We start from the raw sequence: 21,451 nt of genomic DNA, 5'->3' as shown, positions 1-21,451 counted from the left end.
ATGATCAATTGAACATCCAACACATCCTGATGTTGGACGGATGGGTTATGTTTTCAACACAGGTAACATGAAATAAATCGTAAAAATGTATCTTTATATGCTTGTCTTACAGCAAAATAATAGTTGAACGCTGAAGTCAAATGTACTTAAAAGGGAATGTCCATTACATGTGTTTGGTGGCCACACATTAGGCCAAAGGGATTGTTTGGTTAGCATCTTGGTATTGTTCCACAATGAATGATGAAGTGTTTCCCAAATATGTGATATTTTAACTAATTCGGAACTACCAAAATGTACTTGCTCATTATCACATGAGTAGCGTTTAATCATTTTGATGAGATTGGCATTCTTATCGAACGGCGACAATTATCTTGAAAGATGGGGATTTAATTATTCTTAAGGTGTTTGATATGGGAGAAAGATAGGATATTAACTGTCAAGGAGTGGAATCCGATTGGCCTTAATTCAAAGGTAACGTCAATGTATAGGTCAATGGAAATAGACAACAACCATTTGCTATTTCTTTAACGATTAACTATTTCTTTAGATCAATCTTCATTAGTTTAGCATTGAATGCAACAGTTTATCACAATAACGCAAAAGTAACATACGTTTATCCTTCAGGTCTATTTGATGTCAGTGGATTTAGCAACTGCTAATACTAGTTTTGGTTATTTGTATATATGTGCATATTGTATATTTGTGCATTACATGTACGTGTATATAGAGCGATGAATACATTGCCCATTACAGGTTTGTGTATGTGATACGGCAAGGTGAAACTAGCTTGAACGTCGCGTTCTCGATCATTTCACTTCTATAGTTACGTGCATGCAAGTCCAGACTAGCCCAGTGATAAGGCATGTCGCAATAAAACATGGATACCTCACTCGCTCATACATACTGAATCAGAGCATTGCTTTATCTGGGTAACAGCCTTAACGTCTTTTGGCATGACGCGGCCAGGGGATCGAACCACCGACCTTCCGTTCTACAGGCAGACACTCTATCCACCTGACCACGGATGCGGTAGAACGTGATACTATTTCTGTGTTAATTGAATTCGAATCCATTAAAGTTTATGGATTTGACACTATTCAATGTGTAAAGCAATAATCAAATATTTAATGAAGATTTAAAGATACAATATTTATGGATATAGAAATTTTAACTACAGGAGGTGGTGAGGTGAGGTGAAATGGGGTTTAACGTCGCGTCCAAGATTATTGCACTTATATAGCGACTAACTATAGGAGAAAGTTTCGTGTGTGTTATGTATATGTCCTGCGTAATTTAAGGAACTGCCCAATCCGCGGATTACGCAAATCTATGTAAGTATGGTGTTTCAGAAGTTATACTTGTATAACATTATAATGTTAAAAAATGCCCTGAATTTACGTTGCCCATTCCGTGGGATTACGCAATGAAGCTTGTCCAATTCGTGGATTACGTAAGGAAGAGTCTCGGTTCATGAAAATTGCCTCGCGTAATTTTCGTAATTTCCCGTCAGTTACGCGTTCAGAAAATCTGTAAATATAAGCAAAATGATCTTTTCTATAATCATAAGAAATATCTGCTAAAGGCAGACTCCATTGTACGATTCCGAATACAATATGAGCATGTGTTCATGAATCACTATTAAATAGTAATGATACAAGGTATTCGCTAAGAGGTGAGTGTATCTTGTCCCATCCGTGACACCCGTCGCAAATACATGCACAGACAAGTCAATTGTTCGCCTGTCTCATTCCAGTGCAATCCTGGTAATCCTCGGCTCTGATAGACCCACCTCTCTGGACGATTATAGTCAGACACGATTACGCCGTATCAATGTATAAAGAATATTTGTCGATACGTAAATATAATAAATACAGACGGGTTACAATGTAATTTACTTGAAAACATAATATCCGGACAAATATAAAGAAAATAGGTACGGATACGAAAGTAACTGCATGTATACTCAAATCCAAAAAGAATCGCTCAAAATATAATGCCGTGGGTGGACTTAAAGATCTCAAGAAACTGTCTAAATTTTTTCGGATTATTCTCGCTACCGTCAACAGAAATTAATGTTATATATCATACCAGTGACGATCTTTCTTAACGTGTAACTATGTCCCTGATTATAAATGTTATGTAAAATGTGCTCATGAACCTCCGTGGGTGTTTGACATGACTTGATATCAGTTCAGAGTTGTTATAAAGAGCTTGTTTAAGAGCCTTTCTAAAGGCTGAGTCTACTCAGTAAGTTCACACAAAAACAGGATTATGTTTAAGGTAGGAGGGCCTTTTACTTAGAACCGTTGAAAGTCCCTTTGAACCAAACTGATATAGCACAAGTCTCATTTTTCTACATTCATTGTAACAAAAGCAATCTAAACAGATCAAATATGTACTCTGGAAGCTTCCGTTACACTGTGAGATTAACTTGCCTGTCCCATCTTATGTACCTGTCTGCAAAATGGGTGTCTGCAAAATCGTGTTGAACCGGCCTGGCACCTTCGCCTCATTCAAGCTACTAAACGTTAAACGTTGCCCGGGGAAAGGCATTCTGAGGTAGATAAGCAGTAGTTCCTGCAGCATAGTTGAGGGATTTGGAAGGCGTTGCAAATCCACCGTAAGTGTTGTCTGCGCCACTATAGACGTCGACAATGATGGTCTGCCGTCAGGTTTAGCCGTCGGGCTAGGCATTGCGCATGGATGCCACACCTCTGTTGCCAGGGATAGTAGGGTCCGTGAGAGTTGCTATAGCTATCTAGTACTTGTGTCGAAGATGCGTGGTTTGAATCTATCTTGGCGATGAGTTGTCACTGGTGGGCGGACAGTAAAGGGGTTGTCTCTGACTTGGTTACACTATTGATGATGTCGCCATTAGTTGCCACATTGTGTTTCTTTGGATGTGGAAATGGTCTGCGACATCATGCTGCGAGGTACCGGATTCAAGAATTCCTATGGCTCGCCATCAGTCATTTTCACTTAGGCGTGGCATGGTGAAATCTCATCCAAACATTCAAAAGTGTTTTTTTCTGAATCCTGCACGACGAAGGATTGGTTATTGTGGCAATGATGTGGGACTGAATATCTGGCCTTTTCATGGAGAACATTTGAAGCAATTTCACCCGTTTCTCGCAAAAAGGCATACAACTCAAGCGACATCGGGTCCTCCTGTACGCTTATAAGTCTTCAGTATCATCATCATCGTCATCAACAAGCGATATTTGGTTGGTTGCGTTTCTTCAAGCTTTTCATTTTAATTCTGGAAACCCATTTGTCAAGGAACTCTCCGCGCTGAGGCGTGTTTCAGTGAAAAGGTATTCCCAAAATTTAACATGTTGTTTTCATATATATATATATATATATATATATATATATATATATATATATATATATATATATATATATGGTACATATTTGGCTCGACGACTCAAAATGTTTTTGTTTTGCAAATATATATAGAAGTTTCCACAAGTATCTTGACATATTTCAACTTATTTTAATTAACTTAATTCAACTGATTTCTTGCTTGATTAAAATATTTCGCCCAAGGGCGAAAACAAAATGTCCCTTCCACGAGTTTCATTTTTATTTTGCTCAAAATCCATGTTTTGTTCTTTTGCAAATACACAAAGTGTGTCTACAAGTATCGAGACACATAATTCAACTCATATGTTCTACATTGAAACAACAAAGATAACATTTTCATAACCAAATCAACAAAAGTCATGGAGCCTCTACAGGACACTTGTATGTGCGTAAGTTACTTAGACTATCCATTTCTGCCATCTTTACTTTATGTATATACATCAAAATATGAACATGTATAACACCTTACTTACTCAGACGGTATATCCATCACATTCTCCTCAAATAACAAGTTTGGAGATTGCAGGAAAAGGCAAGGTCATAAAGTTATAATTACCCGTTACAACAACGGACATTCCCTCAATAAACTGTAACGTGACAATATCCATATAATATTTTCTCTTATATATCTACATTATTACAGAGCGGTGGGGTAGCCTAGTGGTTAAAGCGTTCGCTCGTCGCGGTTCGATTCCTTACATGGACACAATATTTGAAGCCCATTTCTGGTGTCTAGTGTCGTGATATCGCTGGAGTAGTGCTAAAAGCGACGTAAAACCATATGTACACACTACATTATTACAATACATTGTCACCATATGAATCAGCCTCCATTTCGTTATCCGCGAAAAACTCTGTTTTGGGTAGGAATTGGCTTGTAGGTTTAGACAGGATACGTTTTAGAAGAATACCAGTTAGTGTATTCTTACTGGTTTAAATGGGATTGTACCAATGTTGCTTCTAAAAGCTACTGCACAAGCTGAAAGCAAAGGTCCCACGCACCTTTTGCAAGATATGCACTTCCGCATGGATTCAACGTTGCTTCAGTGAGCCAAATAGTGGGCTTATAGAGCGGAGCGTGGCTAGAGAATGGGCAATCCGTCTCTGTGGACAGAGGAAACAGACTTTGATAGAAAATATATTACACATATCTGAGCGCTGATTATTTAGCACATGCTTTTTATTAATTAACACTCGTTCATACCTCAAAACAAACGGATACCTTTCTATGAAATACCACTAGTGTGATGATCAGGGATCGGGCACCATTGGATCGTCGTCTCTTCATGATTCTATGAATTTGAGTGCGGAGCTCAGATGCTTTCGAGCGATACGATTATACCTAAAGGGATCGCCGGTGCTATTCCGGTGAATGGCGGGCCAACGGGTTACGGAAAGGAGTGAATGGTGGTGTCTGCGAGTTTTGCGATTATATCATTAGCGCCACACTGAACCCCCTAGACACTAGACCACTGTTTCTTATAAACATCTGACGGGGTAAAAATCAAAGTAACGTGTTTTAGTCAGGGTGGTTGTACAGCATTCCAGTTTAATGAATACAAATTACTGCTGATTGCTATGAATATCCATTATCACCAAGGCAGAGTCTTGTGACGCAACTTCATTACTTCGAGCAGCCGATATGTTCATATTCTGAAGGGGGCACGAGTGGCCCAGTCGTCTAAGGCGCCGCGATTCGCTGTGCAGAGTTGCGTCCCTTGAGCACGCCAGAAACCTATGATTGTGGGTTCGAATCCCGGGTCGCCCCAATTATGTTTCTAGGTTTGTCAGCATCATACCCTTGCTCGTGGGTTTCACCAAAGGGGTAAACGTCTGAGACCTGCATCACTTCGGGCTTTCCTACCACATTAAACTGACACGCCGTGATATAAGTGGAATAATGTTAAAAGCGGCGTTAAACCCAACTCCATCACTCACACATATTCTGATGTGGTCTCTGTGAGAGGAAACGTTCTGTTCTCTTCTCGTTGAGAGTGATTTTAGGACTTTGCACCTTGAATATAAACGTGTTTTAGAAAAAACACACGAATTTAAAATAACAAAATTAATGTATTTAAAAAAAATCATAATTGCACTTAATACCAGGAAGCTCTAGACCATTGACAGGTCATTTCTGATGCCCTTTTGACAATAATTAACAAATAATCAGGCGTGAGCAAATCAATTTCGTTAATAGGAAGCTGGCTATTTAATCTGGATAATAAATACATTCACTTTTAAAGGACAATACCCAAGCAATAAATATGTTAATCAGTGATAGCTTATTGCTTGTGTAATTAACGCAGGAAGTGGACTAGACATTTGCCGCATGATCAATGTAAAAGAGAAATTGACTCCATGCAAATATACAATGAGAAGTTAGATGAAATGGATAAATGGACAATCGCAGTACAGCCGAACCTCGCTTACCGGACACTTGCGTTTTTCTCAAATAGTGTCCGGATAAACTAATTTCCGGATATCTGAATTCCTTGTCAAGTGACCTGAGTTACCTCCCCTACCCACATTCTTCGGATGTAAAAAAAAAAATAATGCATGAGATTTTTTAGAATTATACGCAGGAAAAAACTGCATCGTATACCTTCATCGAATTTGGATGAAGGAGCAGGTGATAACAAACTTGGTCAATAAATATGTAATGTCTTCGATAAAACATTTAAATGTGTATCTCTTGTTATGCTTGGCGTCGTTTTATACACAGGGCCTAAGATTACCGTGTGTATTTTCTCATAAATAAGCCGGAAATCGTAATCAGTTGTACACACATTATCTCCCAGATCTACGGCGATTCCGTTAAAAAACTTTAATAACTACACAGAATGTTAATGCAATGACCTGAAACAAATAATATATCAGGAATAGTATATATGAATATCGTGTTACTTTAGAAGCACGTGATATATTCATAGCGTATCTCAAATATGGTGAAAGATTTAGCAACCAGAAATTTGCAATAAAGGGAAACATTTTTGTTTTTACTTATGCTAAAATTCGCTGATATAAGTTAAAAATTAGTTGGATTAATGACAAAGATGAGGATGATGATGATAATAATGCATTTCTAAAGCGCCTAAATTCCGACGTCTTTGCTGTTAAGAGGCTCTATTACAGTAAGCCAAGTTATTTTTATGAGCTGGTATAAAATTACAAGTCAGCAGTATGCTTCTTGCAATTATGTGGTTTTTAGTTTCTTGCGTAATGTTTCTTTGCTTGGAGCTTTTTTTAGGTCGACTGGCTGGGAATTCGAAAGGACAGGGGCGTATACTGAGAAAGCTATCAGCCAATCGTGTCTTGGTGTCTGGATACACGAGGAACATACTGTCAGCTGAGTTTAGTTGACGCGAGGGTTGGTCGAGAGAATAGTTGTTTGAGAATAGTTTGAGAGGGAGTTGTAGGTGATGGTCCGAGTTGTATGCTTCTATATTGGTAACCAATGAAGCTCTCTTAGAAGAGGATGCTCTGTTTTCATGGTTCTAGTGACGATGAGTGCAGACGTATTCTGGTGTCTCTGTAGATGGTTTATTGATGTGGTGCCACTTAGTAATGAGTTGCAGTAGTCGAGCCTAGATTAAACGTAGCTGTGCATTTGAAGTTTTGTGGTCTCATCATCAAGGAACCCACGGGTTTTCCTAATATATCGTTTTTGGATGTTAGCTGTCTGGGCAAAGCAAGAGTCTGTGTCGTAGATGACAGTGGTCCTCGCAACCGCAACTCCAAGGTTACGGACTTGATTAACCGGTAGAACCTGTGAGTTGCCAGTGATAACTGGTGTATCAGTTACCTTTGTTAGCTGCTATCTTGTGCCAGGGAACATGTATTCCGTCTTGTCTTTATTGGGTTTGAAGTTTTAACATCCATTATTGTAAATCACCGGTGCGATGTTCCTATTTGCTTCATGCATGGTAGCTGATGTTGTTTGGCTTTGTACTGATATACAACTAGTTATCATCCGCGTTACCATGGTAATTGATGTGTTTTGCGCAAACTTTATTCGCCCATGGGAGAAAAAATAATGACGCTAAACATTAGTTAAATTCAGTTTAATAAGTCAGTTGAATTATGTATGATGATATTTCTTAACACTCCTTTGTGTATTGGCAAAACAAAAAAACACGAGTTTTTAGCCAAAGAAAATATTCTGGACCACTAGCGGCATTGTTAATATTTAGATTTTTCGAAACTATTTTTTTTCTTCCTCAGTATATACCAATGAAAACAGCATGTTGAATTTTGGAAATACCCTTGGTCGAGACTGACCATAGTGTGGAACGTTTGTTGACACATGGGTTTCCAGAATTAAATTGGGACCTGCTACTCTGAAGACACATTGTTCCCTTGTTCAAATCCAACATTCCATATAACGGTTTAAGTTAATTCCACGTGATAATAACTTTTGCCTTTGCGTACATATAAGATGTAAGTACGTTTATCAAAACGATATGAAAACAAATATGCCTCTAACAATGGAGGGCGGTGGGGTAGCCTAGTGGTTAAAGCGTTCGCTCGTCACGAAAATGCCCCGGGTCCGATTCCCCACACGGGTACAATATGTGAAGCCCATTGCTGATGTCCCCTGCAGTGATATTGATGGAATATTGATAAAAGCGGCACAAACCATACTCACTCTAATATTGAAAACATTTAATGGTCCACGACATTTCTTAGAGTTGTGCATGAATTGTTAATCTTCCAGTGGATGCGTGAATATCAACTACTTTCCCTTCGGCTGTTATAACAGTGTCACCACACTGTTAATATTCCACTGATAACGAAGCAAGACATATATATACTTCTTGGAACTTACATGGACGTTGAAACAAAATCTAAGAAAATGACAATCGATACCCCTTATGTGATAGAAGTACCATGTAATCAAAGCAAATTTGAAGTTTTAAGACTGTTAGGTACATATCTGCTCATCTGTAAACATAAACTTGGGGGGGGGGGGGGGGGGGGGGGGTGTCAGAGAGGCGTATTAAGGCGTGTAAGTGTTATTTCATGCCACTTGGCAGCTAACAACTGTGTGGGTGCTGACAAACAGCCAATGCATACAAGCTACAGCTCTGCCAATGGTACCTTCGCACATATTTATGTCGCTGCTTGCTCGTAGTTAAGCTGTTCATCCATCTCACCAGGGACTGAGTTGATACCTGGTACAAGAGCTGACTTTGTGACGGATTATCGCTTTTGCCTGTGGTCAAAACCAATAGATCCTGAATATACTCATACCATAATGTAAGTATGCTGCTTGGTTCATTTAAAGTCATGTACGTGTGTCTCGATGATCCTGAAATTACAATGAACAGTATTAACGCAAAGTGATCGTTTGAACTATATGTTGCTTTTAGCACTGATATTACATGATTTAATCAACCTGAGTAAAGTTATGTAACTCTTAATTGTATTGAGAACAAAGAAGAATAATTTAAAAGAAAAAAAATCAAAACGAAATATTTTTGTGACTTCAATTTTTATTGTTTACAAATGTACTTTTATATTCAAGTAGCGTCGGTCCTGAAACATGTACGTATCATATGATTTGATAAATGAAAGATTTGTTTTTTATTATTATTATCATCATTATTATTATTATTATTATTATTATTATTATTATTATTATTATAATACATATTCAAATGCATAAAACTTTACAAGAGTCCATCACAGATCAAATCTAATACATATAAATTGTCAATGCAAGCGAATAACCAATCTAGATTATCTGCCAAAACAGATTGTATTTGGCGAAAATTATATGAATGGACCACTGAAAATCAGTGATGACACCAGGTGTTCGCATAAAGGGTAAGCATGACATTGTCCTGCCCTACCGGTATCACCGCCATTCACACAATTTGCATAAAAAAGTAAGTATTTATTGCCTGACGTCTCAAACGACATTTGTACACAGAAAGAAAATATAATCTTAGAAGAGACATTGTCGCTCTGTCGAGATTTGGTTGTTATTTTTTTTCATTTTTGATTCAGTTGGATTTATGGAAGGGACAGTAAGAAACAGTGCATCCAGTTCTATCAAATTACTTTCACTTCAAAAGTTTAAAATGTCCCAAATAACCGTGAAAGTGAATGCTAAACATTACCTGTATCACGAGCAGGACACTCTTACAGGAATTCGTGCCGTGAGCGTTGTTTAGCTCGCATGAGCGTTCGCGTTAATTAAAGACAAGTAACTGCTGCAGGGTTTGTTATTGGGTGCATTGCAAGTCGGTGCCAAGTAATATTTTACTGTACACTTGCCTTTTAAATAGTGTTCTTTCGAAAGGTTACTTCTTTTCGATAAGGACAATGAAAATGTCGGGTACAGACTATACGAGCACATTGTAATCATGATGTCGGTTCATACCCGGGTCAGAATGTGACCTCCAGTATTCCTACGATCAAACTAGCTCACATAATATGTGATCACATTCCGTCATAGTGATTAAAGGACATGCACATTACAAAGTTCAAGCTGTGACCGTAATTCTAGTGTTTTAAATGTTTGTTTACATACGATAAATCTCTTATCTCAATACATCCCTTTAGGATGGCTCATGGTCAGCAGGTGTTAAGCTCAGGTTAAGATGTTAACCTATTAAGCTTCTCACGTCTAACATAAGCAACACAATATTGTAGCCTATTACGCATGCGCTTTCACGAGACCTTGGCTCCCTGCGACCATGAAATGATTATCTGTGTCATCAGAAGTTATCCTCGTAAAACAATGAATCGGATGTCTTCCGACAGTAGTGTATTTTGAAACACCGATCAACCCTTTGTTTTATGTGATCACTATTCAAACCTGTGAAAAAAAGTTGTACTTATGGAAACGCAAATGTTTGTAGGGGGGCATTTGACACTTTTGTGTAACCTTCGAACCATCATACTTTAATGACATTTTTTCTGTCACTTCTGTCAAAATGTTGTTACTTCTTTGGATAATTGCGTGTGCCGTCCAATTCCAAACCTTCAGGTTGTCGCAATGAGAAAATGTATATTTATATGATTTACTTAAGGGTGAAGGTAGGGACACAATAGCAACAGCTGGTCGTAAAATTACCAATATTGAGCAAAAGTGCACTAAAAGAGCAGAGTCTGCTGCTCAGTCAAGCCATAAACGTGCTTCCTAGTTGAAGAGGTTGTAGTCGTATTGCTTAAACCCCTAACTGATTTCATGACAAATACAACAGATGCCAAAATCAGTATATAGTTGTAGATAGATTGACGTGCCTTGCAAATCAGTATGTTGTTTCATGGCAAGTCGTATTGAACGGGCAAAGACATTTGACAGACACTTATGCCTAAAAAGACATCGGAAACACTTACGCTAAAGTGCATCAGTTTTCGTATCCCCAGACACAAATTAGCAAGTCGATGGACATTCTATTACAAGTAAACTTCCCTTTCACGACCAGTGGGGTTGATCCGTAACTCGGTTTGGTCATTTTACGCTGTTTTGCGTGTTAGAAACCGGTTTATCTGCCATTGATTGGAGTCATGAAATGGTAATCGGCCATGCACCTCAGGTCAAGAGTTTGTCCAAGGAAATCATGGTTCTAGTTTCCAGCCTAAGGATATTTGCAGAAGTGTGAAATCTCTACCTAATTTTGAATTACCACTTGATGCTCAAATAATGATTAATGACTGCCCAATGTAAGCCCCGAGAAAGGCCCATATCAGACAAGAAGCACAATTGATTGATCTGACCGCTCAGACCTGTAGATAACAGCATCAAACTTGACCTTCCTGTTTGTATGGAGGAGGCAGTTTGTTGTACACATTCCAGGGCTAACGTTACTCAGTTTGTATGTCGATGGTCATCAGGGAAAAATTGTGTTCATTAATTAAATCCGATAGTCGCGGCGTATATGGATAAAACTTGCATGACTGTAATGCAATGTATAGCCGAATGCAATGTTATTGGACAAGTGACTAAAAAGCGACAATTGTACTCATACTTCTCAGAAAAGAAACATCAAATATTGTGAGTCAGAATTATGAATTCTCATTTTAACAACAGAATGAATACTTACTTAATCCCAGCCTAGCCCTAGTTTGGTTTGTTTCCAGGTTTGTCAGCATCATACCCTTGCTCAATGGTTTCACCAGAGAAGGGGGCGGTCGGGTAGCCCATAGTGGTTAAAGCGTTCGCTCATCACGCCGAAGACCCGGGTTCGATTCCCGACATGGGTACAATGTGTGAAGCCCATTTCTGGTGTCCCCCGCCGTGAAATTGCTGGAATATTGCTAAAAGCGGCGTAAAATCCCACTTACACATTCACTCACTCACTCACTTCACCAGAGAGGCAAACGTAAAGATCGGCGTCACGTCGGGTTTTCATCCCGCATCAAGCTGACACAACGTGACATTACTGAAATAAACTCGAGGTGCAAACGAAACTACACCTCTCAGTTGATTTTATCATATGCATATGTTTGATTTTCAATTGAACATTTCTTCAGTTAGCGACATTATATAAAACAATAACTGTATTGGCGCTAAGACAACACTCAAAGAATGCTTTTGCATGGTTTTATTTTCTAAATATAATTTGATTTAAAACTGGTTTTAATTTTTTTTTATTGTCCCATAATACGCAACTGCTGATGAGTGTCTTAGATATCTTATCTTTGAAAATCACTAAATTTACTTTTTTCCGCACAAATACTGAACATTTCAAACATGATTGGGGTTACGTGGTTGCAAATTCATTTCTTACTTCCGTCATCATTGAACTAATGCATTTGTACACAAAATTACCCAACCAAAGATAACTTTTCACAAACAGTTGCAAGAATAAGCGATGGCTAAATAGAAATAATCAAATTTAACAATTACAAAAACATTCGGTATACTTTCTTTGCACCTCAGCTTATTATAAAAAGCAGCGTTAAAACCAACCCACTCACTCTGTCACTAAAAAATCATATTGAAATCAAAATAGATCAATACTTCTCTGAACGCATTTTGTTCGACTTTGCAATGTAATAATCTGAGGAAAATATGGGGGCTTTTAAGTTTGACTACGTTCAGCGATGAATCATGTAAAACTGATATTTGTGTATAACATATGTTTCGTCTTTTTTTTACCTAAAGAATTTTTTATGTTATAAACGTTGTGACAAGCGAAACTGAACGGTGACTCATATCGATAAGACATGTCAGGCTCATTTCAAGCACCAATGTCTTCACCGACGTTCCATATTTGATTTCACATCCGCTGCATGTAAACTGAAAAGCTGGCCCATACAAAGCAGATCTTTATCCATCAGCTGTTTGTGGTACAAAAATCAATTACATGTCTAAGATTATTAAATGTTATCATTGTCACCAATAAACGCTTGATTTTAACGACAAAGAACGGGTTTAATATATTAGGTCGTTCTCTATGTATTAAACATGCATTACAAGTTAACGTGTATATCACTATGTGTAACATTTATGATTATATTTGTATATAAAACTTTCTCTGATATATGGGCCGGATGCCTTTTGTTCAATATACTTCTTTTGATGTGACTTGACCCGAATCAAATAGAAAGTACATGGTATATGTTGCATTGTTTTTGTGTGTCTGAGAACCTTGACATTAGAAAGGTACTGAAAAATATATGAATGGTTACATATATGTACTTCTGCGGAACAATGAAGCCGGGAATAACAGCACTTTATTCAGTGTTTAAAGACACTGTCATTGTGAAACTATTATTAAACTGATGATTTCCGTTCTCTGTTCCGTGTATGTTGTTTCATCTCCCAAGTGAGTCATTATTTTCTGTCAGTTTCATGTTTGGATACATAACCTGCTGATTAAGTTCTTTTGGGGGCAAATTCATCTGTGGCAATTAATTCATCCGCACCCGTTCAGCATAATGTGAAAATAAATAATTCGTTTCTTTGTCCCATAACCTGACTAGTACGTACGATCATGGAATACCCAGTGATGACCTTTACCTTAAAAAGCAGCTTCCTACATGAACGAATATGTAGGCGTGCACTATATACGTATGCCAACAGAGTGTGTTTTATAATTATTGATTATTGTTGTCTGCCCACACGGTTCCATCACGCACTTTCAGTAATGCGAGCGTTGAAACATATTTATCTTTTATTATAATTGTTGTATGTTTTGCGAATCTTAGAGGTGAATGTCTTTGATAACAGTTAAAAATGGTCTAACGTATCACGTGACTGGACTATTATTTTCATCCCACCCTTTTTGTGGAACGAGTTTTATTTGTTGTGGTAAAATGTTATGTGACTCATTTGGAGTTGTAAGCTAATGTAAGGCAAGATCCAACCATGTGTGTTCAGCCACCAGTTTAGCTCATAACTGGTGTCATCATTGTACATTTTATTGACTCGTGATTGTAGGTATTTTAGTTGTGTACTACAATGTATAGCTTCCAAATACGTGTGGTGGTAATGACTGAAACAAATGTGCTGAAACTGCAATTTAAAATTAAAATGTCTTTTCTGGACCAAATTAGTACTCTCTTACTGCCCATCAATTGAATATGATCCATGCATTGTGTCATTACCCTCACAATGTGCCATTACCATCACATATACTTTGGAATGGCAGAGATCATATATGGTCTCCGGTAATGTTAATGACCTGTGATGGTAATGATATGTTTTCATATCAGTGGATATCGCAGTGTCACTAGTGCTTCTTAGAAGGTCACTTATGAACATGGAGACCACATTACAACATAGTTTGGAGAAGCATATAAATAGAGGCAAAGGCTCTCTAAATACGATGTTTATTCCTAATACAGGATATTTACCAGCCCCAAACACACTTGCGTGATAACCTCTTTATCATATAATGTCATGCTTTAATTCTGTGCTTCAAAATCGCTTTCCCTCTCTCACAAACATTACCGAAACATTGCGAGTTTTCCTGGAATGCGCGCATTAATATTTATTACGTCACAGGGTAAGTGATGTGTCAGTCGGACAGTGACAGTAGCCAATATAGTTCCAACTGAAATCTGTATACAGTGGCGAAGCAACATATACGCAAAACAACGCAATTGTTTTTAATTGCCTTTCGCGGTAATCCATCGGTATGTCCGCTAGAGTAACTGCCCTTTGTCAAAGGGAAGCTACTCTAACCCTAGTCTATGAGACGTCACGGCCACGGTCAGACGATGTTGACAGTCGGTCTGTCCTGTCATAACGTTAGAAGTGTTGTCAGATGTACACACAGCGAGAAAACGAAACAAGGTAACAATTCAAACATATTTCGGCCAAATCCAACTATTTTAATTTGTGGAGAAGGTTTCAAGCCGCAGAGGTCTACAAGCACAGATATTGCTACTGATCCCGCTTGGCTAGTCCTCGTGCCCTGGCAAAATTGTTTCGAAATTCATATCTCCAAAGTAGCCAAAACTTATAAAATGCCTTAGCTACGTCACAGTTAGACACTGATTATCAGTATATTAGACTTTACTGTTGATAATGATAGCAATTATCCCTGTAGTTTATCCAGATTCCCGATGGTTTATTCTGACTCGATCACGGAATGACGAGGGCGACGCCATGTTTGTTTATAAACACTGAAAGTAGTCCCTACTTGACCTTTGATATTTGCATCTCTATCCGCATATGACCCCAACGGATATCGTTTTTATCCGTTGGCTTTATCCTGCCGAGAAACCTACCCATAATATGATACAAATATTTATGTTTTTTAGGAAAAGCAACAAAGTTTTCTGGCGTGTGGTAATAACAAAGATTAAGTACACCTATGCAGTTCGAAAGTACTAATTTAGGTAATAATCGGCAAAAAGAGTCAACAACAAAAGCAGCTTCACTTGCTGGCAACCATCTTGAGCTTCAGAGTGGATAAATGTGATTATGAGATTTATCCCCCTTTGACTAGTATCAGTATCCGAGGCTGCTGATGTGACTGTAATGACATGATGACCTGGGACAAGGAGTTGAGAGACATTGTGGGATCCGCGTTTTGCTGCATGTTTATTTTGCGTTTAGCTCATACTTTTACATGGACGTTGCTGTAGTAAACAATAAACCAATATTAATGTTAATTCAAAGCCATACGTGAAATAGATAAATTCTTGCCTTTTGGGACATGATTATCTCAGTACCCCGCTGCCTAATGGACGAACATAAATTTGACATTGTTTGTAATAAGGCATCTGTTTCTAGAAAAAGAAACAAATATAAGCTCCCTTTAACATTTCATATTTTATGACAGTGAACACTGTGACACGTGATGAGCCTCTAGTTGTGAAATGACCCATTTGCTTAAAGTTTTCATGGCATTGTTTATATTGTCTATTGTACTCATTCATATTGTCATGCCCGAGTTACATTTCAGAACGGGGCGGTCGGGTAGCCTAGTGTTTAAAGCGTTCGCTCGTCACGCTGAAGACCCGGGTTCGATTCGACATGGGTAAATTGTGTGAAGCCCATTTCTGGTGTTCCCCGCTTGGATATTGCTGGAATATTGCTAAAAGCGGCGTAAAGCCATACTCACTCACATTTCTGAACACATTGATTAGTACACACATTAAAATTCTATTTTGCTGAAACATATTTCGCTCTGGCTCGATATCTCTGCATACTGAGAGAGAAGGGAAGATGATTCCAATGTTAATGCTATTAAATTTGTGAACAAATTGCTTTCAACAAGTGCTATTGACTATTTGTCAAATGATATATCGCGGCTACCTCTACGTCCGACACTGACAGTTAATTATCATGTTCCCTGATAGCAACGGCATTTCCAATACATGATCATTGCATATTGCATGACCATTCCGCATTAACCTTATCACAGTGTTTGGAGTCAACTGGCCTTCTATTTGAGGATGAGATCACAACGTTGTATCACACAGTACTGCCGTCACATAGAACTCACACAGTATAGTTGTTTTTTCAAAGCTCCCTGACAACCTATCTTACATAACAACGTTATGAATATAGTGTTGGGAAGGTTGATCAGAGGGTTCCATCTGAATTTGGAGACGGGTATCGTTATTTCATCGTCATCGGTCAAAACAACCCTCTCATCAAATATAAAAACATGGAAACATGCGTTTATATCATAGTGTATTACCATTCCCGTTAGTTCAACATTCTATCAAAATGTCAAAATATAAGTCAACTGTGTGTTTCTCCATGCTATTAACAATAATCCATTCCATTAAATATTGCAAGAAACAACACTTTGTAATGACATCAATGTTTTATATGCTCATCTTAATTTCAGATAAATGCACATTATACTAATTAATGCAGATTAGTAATAAATGAGAATCTATAATATCCAGAAGACTATCAAGTTAAGTGAACAACTCCAACTCGCAGAATTAACATTGAGATAACATGTAATTTGAAAAGCATTCAACATTTTTACCCTGAGATGAACTTAAATGTGATATGTGATCCTTCTCCAGAAATACCTGAGGAATAAAACTTGGATGAAGAAATCTGAAAAACAAAATCAAAGGAGAAGTACTTTATCAACCATATAGTGAAACATATCTTCAACGCACGTGGTGCTGATGCTAAACTATGGTTCTAACTGTTTGTCTCCTACACATTTAGTAAGTACAAATGCAGAGCGCCCTTAGTAGATTGGTGGTTCATCTTAGCTTTCAAGCAGGCAGAAAAAGTTAATTAGCAAATTGGTTAGAATGTCAGCTAAGGAAGTCATTCGAAGAACCACTAAAAGCTAAAGCCACTGCGAATCCCATCGACAATAGTCACTGTCACCCCAAGCTGTGTTGACATCATATTAGTGGTGCCTGGCTTTGGACTGTATGACATGTGTGACCATTAGTTATCATATGTTGAATCGGGGTTAACGAACGCTATAGGACGTGTAACCCCAATGTAACAATGTCTTGTCATCACATGATGCTGCCATTACTCATCTCTTTACTTACCGTAAGATAGTGAATAATTATACAAATCTATCGTTCAATGGATCCACATTTTCATTTACGACGTCACCAGACGAAGTTCATGATAGTGTAAGTTAAAAAGGCCTGAAGACGTGTTCACGAAAGCAATGCTGGCTCTTAGCTATAGAGAATTTAATATTTGTTAACCAAGGGAAAATCATTACGTTTCTTGATGATGCTATCCTAACTTACCTTGCTAACGTCTGTTAATGGAATTATTTAATTCATATCAGTATTTTCAGTCGATCGCGAGCAAAATGTTAGTTTTAAACTCTTTTGCTGATAAGGGGCGGTGCGGCATCTTTTAGCTAGTGCTTCAAGCCTCAGATTTGATTCAACTCCCAATAGGTACAATGTGTGAAGCCCATTTCTTTTGTCCCTCCCCGTAATATTGCTGGAATATTGAAAAGAAGCCGTGTGAAAGCACATGCACTCAGTTGTGAGGATCATAAACCAAGTCTTGTTTTTAATAAATAAGATAAATCACTTAATTGGTTTCCAATCCTTTTGGGTACTTTGCAATTGGGATTGTATGTATTGGCACGAAATGTTGTGTGCAGGTTTTGTGATGTACATAAATGCCATAGCCGCAAATGATATTCAGAAAACCGCGAGTTGCAGTAATAATTATAATACAGTCGAACCTCGTTGTATCGATTTCGGGTGTGGCCTGGGCAAATGTATCGGGTGTTCGAAACAATGTATTATATTCATCTTTGCTTTCGTACTACGTTTCCAGGTTGATAAACATATTGTAACTAATAATAAATACATGATAAACTATTAATATTCTTATAAATCACAGCTCGAACAATAGATTAATTAGCATAAGTTTAATCCGTTTTACATGTTGAGATTATGTTTTCCTATCATGCCTGGTAACCTAACGAGACACCCGTATCAGATCTGACTATCAATATGAACAATGGCCAAGAAGAAATATCAAACACTTTTTGTCAAAATATGTCATTTCTCAAATAGAACGTCATCCGCACAAAGGCGACACGGGTGGCCCAGTCGCCTGAGGCGCCGCGATTCGCTGTCCAGAGTTGCGGCCCTTGAGCACGCCAGAAACCTATGATTGTGGGTTCGAATCCCGCTTCGCCCCAATTATGTTTCTAGGTTTGTCAGCACCATACCCGTGCTCGTGTTTTTCACCGAAGTGGTAAACGTCTGAGAGCTGCATCACTTCGGTCTTTCCTCCCACATTAAGCTGACACGACGTGATATAACTGTAATACTAGTAAAAGCGGCGTCAAACCCAACTCACCCACTCACTCATCCGCACAAGGATATGTTGCTGGTATTCATATTCTAAACTTATAGTCTACGCTCACGGACACTTTAAACCAATTTTGAACTTTCCTTCTGTGATGCTCTCTTGTAAATATTTAATGCCTTGAGCATTTTAGAACTCTTGCCAATAAATGACACATGGTGACTGTGTTTAGGAACATCATGGCCGTTGTTCAGTGGCTGCAGTGTGACTTCTAAATCGATAATTGAAGTTTTTTTTTAAAACCGTTTATAAACACTGACACACAGTATTACCTACATCATTTTAAAACATCTGCTACATTTTCTTGGGTTACAACCTGGGATTCTACACATAATCTTATTGTTACATTTGACTGTTGAGTGGAGTATAGTCTGTATGGTCTCTGCTAGGTGCTTTTGGGGTTAAATTGAATTATCATCAGCCGTCTTGACATTTCGAGTGGCGAAGTGTCGCCGAAAATGAATAAATATACTGATTAACAGTAATCAATGAGTAATAAGAGAGAGCTGTCTTCGAAGGTCACACACTCTTACTTTGCACGTCAGTTCGAAGGAATATTGCTACCAGTCGACGGTGAGGTCATCTATATACGTTGTAGACATACGCAAAACCTTTTATCTCGATAGCATCCGTGATGTGTTTCCAAATTACACATTATTCGATTTGCAGAAGGTAACGGTGGTCATCGCATCGACTGCCAACATGAATATTGGTACGAACATACATGTGCCTTATGATATCTCCCGTTAGGATTTTGGGTTCAAATAAGTCTTCAGAAACGTACAGTGTATTCTGTTCGCCAGTTTGCTTTTTTCATTCGTCATGTCTATTGTAAAATACCGGAAAACGTTGTGTGAAAGTGCATATCGAAATACATTGACAGTCCTGTTTAGGACTGCAGGACACTGTAGGACAAACGCGATGAATCAGAACGAAATTAACATGGAATGAGTAAGAGAATTAGGTTTAACTCGGTGTTTGGCGACGTTCCATCAATATCAGAAATGGGCTTCACAGATCGTACCAATGTGGGGAATCGAAGCCGGCTTTCGGCGTGAAGGATTAACATTGATGAAATGTTTGCTGATATACAGTGTTTTTAGAAAAAATACTTAAGCTACAGGTACGTGCTGATAATAGCTGCCATACAGCAAATAGTTCTTAAATATTGGTTTTTGTTTTTCTATTTGGATTGATTAAATTCGTTAATATAAGTTTTATAATGTTTTGCTCTGATAGCTAAACAAATGTTCAATTGTGTCATCACCAAACTGAGTGAAAATCTGTCTTGAGCTATCTTGTTGTCGAATCCTTATAGCAGGAGCATAACATTACGAGCATGAAACAAAATATTCTACGCAATATGGGACATGTGAACTTCACTAGAACACATGTTATGCATGCATTCATATAATTTTGCCTTTTGTATGCCCATTGGAAACGGTTTCCTTGTATATTCGAGATTGGTAATTCTCTGGCGTTGTCGTTTTATATTTACATGCAAAAATTGCATGGTAAATATCTTTTTGCATACATTGAAGAATTGCGAAATATGTTCATATATTGGAAATGTGTATTCACGTTCATGTTTGACCTTAATGCTACTTAGAAAACAAACCAAAGGTATTATCCTTAAACAAAAGGTTCAAAAGAAATTGACCCATTGACAGTGTTACTGCGGCGACCATCTTGAAATGAAACATCTTGTATCCGGCATTGTTGAAGCCAGGAGCACGTATCATATGGTCCACGTTGTACCTATATGAACCGTATAACTTATGCCTTTTACGAGAAGAAAACAAGAACCTGTGTAGTGAAAGAAATATTGCAGACAGAAAAGAAAAGAAAACATCTAGTATCTAATACAGTCAATTTGAGATGAAACAAAATAGATTCAATTTCAGGCAAATGTCATAGGTTTTGTTTTCATTATTGTCATTGTCCTTGTAGGATATCAAAATATGATGAGATATGTTGTTAGATGTAATTAAATCTGAAAGTAAACAATGACTGAAAATTGAACTGTATATCATCTGACAAATCATGCTCAGCTTTCTTCATGTTCTGATAGCAAATTTGGTTTAGATTTACTTAATCTGTGTGCAAATCTTCATGGCAGCAATACAGTGAACCTGAAAGTTATGAAAGTTAATTTCTCAATATACCGCGTACGTCACAGGAGTATTAACTTTTTACCTTCAAAACGAAGGTTCTGTTTGTTCAGGCTATTCACGGTAACATGCCTGAAAATTCTCTTCCTGACGTGGAAAACAACAGAGCAATTTTCTGTTAACAAATTACATATAAGTAGACATGCAATTTAATGAAGTTGAAAACTAGGGAGAGAGAAAAGATCCTATCTGATGGAATGACAGTTTGATAGAGGAAGTAGAGATAATGTCAAGCTATTATTGAGGCATGTTTTTCGAAATTACAGTTCTTCTTTGAAATAAGTTTAAACAGATGTACACGTCTTTACTGACACATATCTTTAAGTGTGCTCTGATGCACATGTACATACCGACGATTGCAACTTGTTGTTTGAAATGAGGTAATAAATTGCTTCACTTCTTCCTCACCAGTTTTCTTTTGCTTTGTAATAGAGTGACCGCGCATAGAGCCGTTTGCACGGTAACGTTATGCATTAAACTGTCAGTGAGAAAGTCCATGTGAAAGAGAAAAGTGACAAATTAATTGCTTTTCTTGTCAAATATGTCCACAGCAAAATGTGCCCTTTTATCTTGAGTTTTTTTAATATTAAACACAAGATACGTCCATAACAGTTCAGTTGAAATAACTGTTTCCAAGCTTCTTGGTGGAATTCAATAATATTCTATTTTATTA

At 37.8% G+C, this 21,451-nt stretch overlaps 1 protein-coding gene across 1 annotated transcript in view; it reads left to right on the top strand.

The window, feature by feature from the left end:
• The window catches only part of LOC124137401 (RYamide receptor-like), a 73,415-nt gene that overhangs the window by 23,737 nt on the left and 28,227 nt on the right, over positions 1–21,451 (top strand). The gene's annotated exons all lie outside the window — the stretch shown is intronic.

Source organism: Haliotis rufescens, unplaced genomic scaffold, assembly GCF_023055435.1.
Source record: "Haliotis rufescens isolate VD_foot unplaced genomic scaffold, xgHalRufe1.0.p SCAF_20, whole genome shotgun sequence".
Lineage (NCBI taxonomy): Eukaryota > Metazoa > Mollusca > Gastropoda > Lepetellida > Haliotidae > Haliotis > Haliotis rufescens.
Note: the sequence above shows the minus strand (reverse complement) of the source record. Positions and strands in the feature narration are given on the sequence as shown.